We start from the raw sequence: 8782 nt of genomic DNA, 5'->3' as shown, positions 1-8782 counted from the left end.
GGATACCTTAGCGTAAGCGAAGGTGTGCAGTAGTATTGGTGAACAAAACCGGCGACACTGGGCAAAACAATTTCACACAGTATGAACTGCTCATAGCACATCTCGTTCTTCTAATATCTTTGTGAATAATAGAGAAGCTTCCCCGAACCATATAACAACCAGTTAAGCTATAGATATGTGGCGATACGGCTCTGGTCACACACGGAGCCACAGCCCTTTGCCCACGCGCTTTGCATCTACTCTTACTGTTTTTTATCAGTAACCCAGAAATCAAAATGACTCCAAGCAATGTCCGCTAGTCCCGAAGAAGAAGGTTGTACTCAGTGAAAACTTTATAAGGAGCTGTGGAAGAAATTAAGATAGAAATATTTAAATCTGTAGGAAACCAAAGGCATCAGTAGCACAACATGGCACCCATTGCAGGCCATGTTATGTCGGGGAGATTACTACTTATTCTTGTTTACATTTTTCATGAGAATTTATTATTCATAACAACAACATTTAGCCGAGCTCAACAAAAATACCGGGCTTACGATTGAGAACTCCTGGCCTTTAAAGGCAGGCGTTGACTATCTTTACTGACCACAAACTGATCTCTTTCGCCATTCAGCAGAAAGTTACCTCGAGAGTTAACAGGACTGCCGCGACTGTACTCCAAGCCATCGCGACTCAGGAATTTACAAGAACCACCAAATTTGAATAGATGGTGATAAAAATAATTACATTAATTTGTTCATTGAGACGTACACACTATATGCCTGCTCAATCATCCGCCGATAAACACAAAATATCGGCCATCTCTATCATTTTATGAATGCTTCTCGCTAGTTCTCAATATAATCACTAGAGTATCACCAGTGTCACTGAAGAACTAGAGGTAAGTTTATAGAAAACAGCGTATTTGCATTTTGGCACTACCATCAAATGAAAATCAAATCATCCGGAGAAAGTAATGAGTTTGCATAAATTTATTAAGTCTTTTAAGTTTATTCTTGTTTACATTTTCCGTGAAGTTTAAACATCATACCAAGTTGACATTGAAATGGCTGTCAGTTGAATGCTGTCCGTATAATCGTTTAGTCACGTATTGCATGGTAATGTGCACAAAACATTCCAGCGCATGTTGTTATCATGTGATAAATCAAATCACGTCACAAGTAAATTTGAATAAATAAGACATTGTGAAATGAGCATTTCTCACATTATGCGTCCAAAGACAAAGAAAGCGGTAGGGGACTTTGCTGAAGACTCGGCTAGGAGGGCCTAAGCTGCTGAACTGCAGAGGCCCTTAGCCGTACTAAGGCCAACGCAGATAACTGAGTGACAACCTGGGATGAATTAAAAGGGAAGATAGTTTACTGAGACAATGCGCATGGTTACTAAGGAAGTTTGTTGCTGAAAATCAGAGGATGCCTTACTAAGCCACATTATTATTATTTCGGTCAGATTTCATTATCTCGTTTACATTTTTCATGAGAATTTATTATTCATAACAAAAGTTGTATCTGCCAGATCCAATGACCACTGAAACACTTTGCTATTCCAATTTGATGATTTGTGTCAAGTGACTAAATACAAGAGAAGAGATGTCGCCATGCCGAGATGATGAGAATACAAAACCATACGGCAATAATGATATACTTTTATTATATCGTTATTGGCTAGGGGCTTCAAAAACTGAAATAATAACAGAACTTGAATAGAACCTTCACAGAACTTGCAAATCAACTTTTTGATTTGTTAAAATTCCGTGGAACAACCTGTCCTTAAATGTTCTGTGACTTACCTAATTTAATTGAATAATTATTGTTTTCGTTAACAAAGTTAATGTTCATAAATAAAAATGAATAACTTATTTAAAACACCATTATTGTCTTTGTTTTAGATTTCTTTCAGATTTAAATGTATAATGTTTACGAGAAATACGAAATTGATAAAAACGGTGGTAAGGAAGACTATTTTTTCAGTGGCTTAGTGGAACACATCTTTTTCTTTGCTATCACGTTTGAACGCAACATAAATAGTAGACACCAGGGAGATAGGTCACGAACCATGGGAGTAGCCAGGGGGGGTTTTGGGGTTCAAACCAGTTTATGCAATGACCTCGTTAAAATATGCATTGCTAAATATTTAATTAGTTCCGCTTTAAACTTCAATAGAGACATTAAAAACATCAACAATTTTAGCATAATAGTTACCAAAATTGTGTAATATATTTATAGCAGAATAGTAAAATTGTCACAATAATACTAGAACCTTTATCTAATGGTAGGAATATGAAAGCGAATCAACATTAATATAGCAGAGCTATCCAACAATATCCTAAATATCCTGAACTCAGTGAGAATTACAATCACCTGAGCATTTCGCTCACATGAACCATTTACCACTTAATATGTATAAAAAGTAACCAAAAAAACAAAGAGAACAATAGCAAGAAAATGATAAAAACAGTACAGTAAAAAAGTGGAAAAGTAGATTCCTGTTCAGAACGTTCACAAATATTGCCATGATGCTAAAAATATATCGCAAATGCAAATCCATCACTGTGATTACAATCTTATCCTAAAATTCTAATTTCGGTTGTGCCTGTAACTCTGTCTGTAACTCCGGTTCCTCTAGAACTCGTATTTGTTTTGAATTGATGTGTCATTTTCAGAATTGAAAGACCTACCTTAATATAACATTTTTGATTAATTAATTTAATTGCCATTTCCAAAATTGGAACTGATTTGTTGAGAATTCAGACTATCCGTGATTTTTGCTAGACTTTTCCTATAATGCCATTCATCAGCAGCTTCTTCTAATGGTGCCCTCTCTTATTACCCGTTGACTCTCATTAGGGCAATCTTCATCCTGCAGACCACAGTCCGAAACTACACTCTTGCCACTTGCCAGTCAGATTTTGTATAATCTTGTGATTGTCGCTCCAAATTTATTAACAATATATCTTATATTTTAAGTGACTTTTATTTTGAAGGACAAGTATTCCCGGGATATGATTAACTGGGGATATTATCCTTAGGGGATAGACATATACCATCATGGACTTTGCTGTAGTCCTTTTTAAGATATACAATTCCGTTGTACATTATTTTTATGTATCTCATAAGGTTTAGCCAGCGTTAGCAATGTAAGCGCCTGAAAATATATTTTTTTATGTCTTGATTATAAAACATCGACTTTTCTCTACTTTCTATAAATATAATATCCATGTTTTATATATATAAACCTTCCGGAAAAAATTCTCTAAATTATAGTGAAAACCCTATTAAAATATGTTGCGTAGCTTAGAAGAACTAAGCGCACAAACAGACAGACTCGGATAGCGACCTTCTTTTATACTATTTAGAGATTATGCAAATGTGCTTGTACAATGATTGAGGTCTTAGCTAGTGCAGTTACATATCTAAACGGTATTGCTCTAGCGTACTGGTAAAAATTAAATCAAATTTCACTGCTTACACAAGGGTTGAAAAAAAATAGAAGAACGTCGAACAGGAAAATGCCATAATTTATGATGACTTCTGTGATGTATGGTAATAAGTTGAGTATTTAAGCCATAGATGGCGCTAGTCATAAAGCTTACTCCAGAGTCCGTCAGATGTCGCTAGAGTGTAACAGATACTTGTGAGGTTATAGTGACAGGGAACAAGCTTCACGAACCAGAGAATTACCAACCCTATTTACTGTAACTAAATAAACACAATTATAAGTAGAACATTTTACTTTTTAACAAAGAGTTCCCAACCCTTAAATCTGCTAAGTAAGAACAGATATAACAGCTTCTAAACTCGTGTGAATTTACGCTGAGTCATTCTGGGTCATCAAACACAGCTGCAGCATTTCAAGCAACTTTTCGATTATGAATGGTGATCTTCACCACGGTGAAGTCTTTACTGATGCAGGTGATCTACTTATTATTTTATATTAATTAAATGTGAAATAACATAACAGATCAATTAGGGATTCTGAGGCCGTCAACTTATGATGTTGTAGTTATTGGATCTACCGGGGCCAGTTTATCTGGATGGATTTGCATTGACGACATGGTGACATTACGTTATAAATGTACGATATAATGTTACTTGTGTCTTCTGTTCGTGAACTTTTGCGTTGACAGGTGCCAGAGGAAGTTCTGAACTGTTCGCCTTTGAAGATAATGTCTCTCGTAAATCTCTGCATGCCAAAAGTCAGTGTCGCATCTCGTTATCAGCTTATTTTATCTTCTGTAAAGAAATACATTTCAGATGATTTGCCAGTTATAAGACTTTATAGGATACGTTTAAAAAAATCATTTCTATCAATATAACTCGCTAATCTGGGGAAATTACTTATGGTAGATTATTATTGATTAATCTAGTAAGACGGTACTATTTACAAAAAAAACTAATTATTACGAAAATAGAATAAGCTGGCGCACAGTGAAAAATTAGCGTCGGCAATCAAGAAGTTACGTAGACACTTAACAATGGAAGTAAAAGCCATTATATATATAAACTAGACTGATGAATTGGATTATTAATAATGCCCCAAAATACCGGACAAAAACACTTAACTCTGTGCAGAAACGGATAGTCTGTTCGAAAGATACCACCATCTTAACAAACGGATTGCTATCTTTAGAGTATTGACATCGGGTGGGATGCTATCTTCGTTCTGCCGGTATATTGATGAAAGATCATCATTGATCTCTTCGATACCGGTGCACAGCCACGATACATGCCAAATATGTGCATAACGTTTATACATGGTTGACATTATATTAATACGAGAACAGGTTGCTATTACGACTTATTCTTGTATTCATTAGCTGGGCTATGGAATAATTTTCCTGCCTCCGTGTTTGCTCCCTCTTACAACATGACTTCTTCCTCTTCTTTAAAAGACTCACATCCTCAAAGTTTAACATATTGTAGTAAAACTGTTTAACGTATTGTAGTTCAAAGGTTTGTTGATGGGTTCATAAAGATTCTTAACTCTATAGAAAAATAGTAAAAAATTCATTTAAATTTCTCACCTAATGCCTCTGTAAGTAACATTATGTGTTTTGATAAGAGATGTTTGTTTTTGGATTATAATTTTCACTGGCTTCTTTGTAGGGGTTTTCCATCGGTCTCTTGCTTTTAAGGTTCAAGGAACATTTCAGCAGCAGGAATCCGGCATACTCTAACAGCGGGTCAATGGTATATTCCATCAGCGTTGGTATGATATACTTCATCGACAAACAGGTCGACAGAGTATTTTGTCAGTGGCGGTATATTATATTTCATCAGCGGCGATATGGTATATTTCATCAGTGGCGATATGGTATATTTCATCAGTGGCGATATGGTATATTTCATCAGTGGCGATATGGTATATTTCATCATTGGCGATATGGTATATTTCATCAGCAGGGACATGGCATATGGTATAATCAGAAATAATATGATGATTTGAAAACTCCGTCACCAGTAACTTTTTCAAAGACTTCTATAAATTATGAATAATTTACACAATAAATAGTTCCATCCATTCTGGATTCACTTTCGGTTTCCTCTCAGAGTTCAGTACTTCAAAAAGGCAAGTCGCTTGGGTAATGTGGAAGAAGAGTTTTCAAAATGGCGGCGAAAAACAAAATGGCCGATAGTTTTGTGTCAAAAAATCTGCAGAAAAACAAATAAGTAGGTATTTAAAAACTTAAAACTGGTTTAATAGAGGGATAACAGCTATAAAGAAGTTCAAAATCTAATAAACCTCACATTACTATGAATTTTTACAAAATGGAGCCATCCAAATGACGGAAACATTGCTTTCAATGAGTCAAAAAATAGAGAAAAATTAAGCAATGCTGTTAGATTATGGTTCAATGAAAATAAAAACTACAATAATGTTTAATTAAAATATTAATGTATTATAAAATACTGGATGATATAAAAAAAATAAAAAAAGTAATAAAAAACTATATTATTTGACAATTTCATGGCTATCCAATAAATAAAAAATATTGTAATAAATTAAACAAACGTAAAAATCAAACGATATTGGAGTAATCAAATTTAAAAAATATGCTAAAAAAAAGTTAAATTGCTTCAGAAATTGAAGAGATTTAATTTAAAATAAACAAATTGAATATTAAATTTATTAGATTATGAAAAAATAATGAATATTTAAAAACATTCTAGAACAGTACAAAGACATACCTCATGTGGCAAGGTTTCTTCCTAAGAGCTGACGACGTACTATAAATTTAGAAATCTATCCTTTGAGAATTCACTTTTCATAAAAGCAAGTCACTTTGGTTATGTGGCAGAAGAATTTTCAAAATGGCGGCGATAAACAAAATGGCCGATGCTAGTGCGACAAAAAATCTGCAAAAAAAAACAAATTTTACTTGTGTAAGAACTTCAAAGTCTAAATGATGGTTTAATGTTTTAATGAGAAAAAGTTCAATAAAATCATTAGAATTGAATTAAAACAATAAATTACTTAGGACGGGTTGTTTCGGAGAATTTGAACAATTCATCAAATTTCAACGTTCATTGACGGGTTCTGTGAATGTCCTATACAAGTTCTGTTATTATATCAGTATAAGCTAGTTGCTTGACATAACTGAAATAAAAACAGAACTTGAAAAAATCTTTCACAGAACTTGAAAATTAACTTTGAAATTTGAAGAATTGTTCAAATTCTCCGAAACAACCCGTCCTAAATTAAACAAAAGTTGAATTCCATCAGAAATTGAAAAGATTTGATCCTAAGTTGAAATAAATAAATATAAATTGATTAGATTATGAAAAAAATTAACAATTAAAATATTTAAAATATAAGGATCTATATTCTGGAAATATGGAGGATGCATATCATAGACTCACCTGATGTGACAACATTTCTCCCAAGAACTGGCAAAACTTCAAAAAAGCAAGTCACTTTGGTTATGTGGCATAAACATTTTCAAATTGTGGCATAAAACAAGATGGCCACCGGTAGTGCGTCAGCAAAACTGCAAAAACAAATAAATAGGCATGTAAAAACTTTAAACTCTGAACGATGGTTTAATATGGGAATAACAACAATAAGACATTCAAAATCTAATAAACGTGAAAAATACTATGAAAGGTCTTCAAAATGGAGCCATCTAAATAACGGTGGCGTCACTTAGAATGAGTCAGCAAAAATTTTGAAAAATATAACAATTTAACTCGATTATTGATCAATTTGGGGAAAAAACCTGATAGGTTCAAAAACACAAAAACAACATCATCATGCAGAAAGCATGATGATGTCATCAACAATCAGTAAAAACTGAAAAATCAAAAAAATTCTTATTATTTTACGAATTTCATGTTTACCCAATCAATAAAAAAAAATCATAAAGCTTGTAATAAACTAACCAAACATAAAAATTAAACAATATCGAATGATGTAGTGTATAAACAGGTCCAAAAAAAGTTGAAATGCATCAGAAATTGAAAAGATTTGACGATAAAGTGAACAAATTGATTAGATTATGAAAAAGTAGAGAATATGTAAACATTTTCTATAACAATGCAGTATTTAAAGACTCACTAAACGTTTCTTTCCAAGAGCTGACGATACAATGAACTAATATCCTCCGAGAGTTCAGCATTCCAGAAAAGCAAGTCACTTTGGTGATGTGGCAGAAGAGTTTTCAAAATGGCGGCGAAAACAAAATGGCCGCTGATAGTGCCGACAACAAATCTGCAAAAAAACAAATGTAATAAGTACCTGTGTAAGAACTTCAAAGTCTAAATGCTGGTTTTATAAGGGGATAGTAGTAAAAAATATGCTAAAATCTTATTAAGTTGACATTAAAATATAAATTACTATAAAAAGTTTTCAAAATGGCATCAACGAAATGGCGGCAACGTCACTGCGAATGAGTCAACAAAAATGTTGAATAATTTAACAATTTAACTAGATTATTAGTTAGTTTATACAACAACAAAAAAACAGATTTTTTAAAAATTAATTATAACATATTGGACTAATACATTGGGAAAGTATGATGATGTCATCAAATACGAAAAATAAATCAGTGAAAATTGAATAAATCAAAAAAATTCTGATGATTTTACTAAATTCATGGTTATCCAGTCAATAGAAAACCATAAATCTTATAATAAATTAAGCAAGAATATAATCAAACGATGTTGGAATGATGCAAAGAAAAAACGTGCTAAAAATCTTGAATGCATTCAGGAATTGAAAAAATTTGACAGTAAATTGAACCAATTGAATTTAAATTTGATTAGATTATAAAAAAAAGTAGAGAGTTTAAATATTCAAAGGATATTATTCTTGAGCAATGGAGGATGTAAAGTCTCACCCAACATGACGACGTTCCTTCCCAAGAGCTGGCGGCACTATGAACCAAGAAGCCAAGATGGCGAGGAACAATGGAAATGCTTTGGAACGCTATGGAACATTTGGAACATCATAGAACATTATGTAATCAGAAAGAAAGAGAGAATGATAAATTAAATTGATCTCTTCATGCAACAGAAAGAGATGGAGTGAGCGGCTTGCTCATTCTACAATTTTAACAGGGCTGTTAGAAATTTACTTACTCAAATTTTTTTTTGTTATTTGTTTTGGGGTTTTATGCCGTGTTGCGCTAACTCCTTCTTTAGCCAACGTTTCGGAGAATGTTACAGTTTCCATCATCAGGGCAGTTGGCAGGGCAGGAAACGTTGGCTAAAGAAGGAGTTAGCGCAACACGGCATAACACCCCAAAAACAAATAACAAAAATACTTTTGGCCGTGAAAATATCAAATC

General features: G+C 33.3%; 1 long non-coding RNA gene across 1 annotated transcript; it reads right to left on the bottom strand.

Annotated features, from left to right (window-relative positions):
• Window positions 1–6191: 6191 nt before the first annotated feature.
• On the bottom strand, window positions 6192–8360 carry LOC149409876 (uncharacterized). The gene is made up of 4 exons (XR_016305095.1): window positions 8333–8360; window positions 7552–7704; window positions 6858–6985; window positions 6192–6353 (listed from the first exon to the last, which is right to left on the bottom strand). It is a non-coding gene; the product is annotated as an uncharacterized LOC149409876 (long non-coding RNA).
• Window positions 8361–8782: the final 422 nt, after the last annotated feature.

Source organism: Hesperophylax consimilis, chromosome 29 (genome assembly GCF_061612785.1).
Source record: "Hesperophylax consimilis isolate HC1 chromosome 29, BYU_Hcon_1.0, whole genome shotgun sequence".
NCBI classification, from domain to species: domain Eukaryota; kingdom Metazoa; phylum Arthropoda; class Insecta; order Trichoptera; family Limnephilidae; genus Hesperophylax; species Hesperophylax consimilis.
Note: the sequence above shows the minus strand (reverse complement) of the source record. Positions and strands in the feature narration are given on the sequence as shown.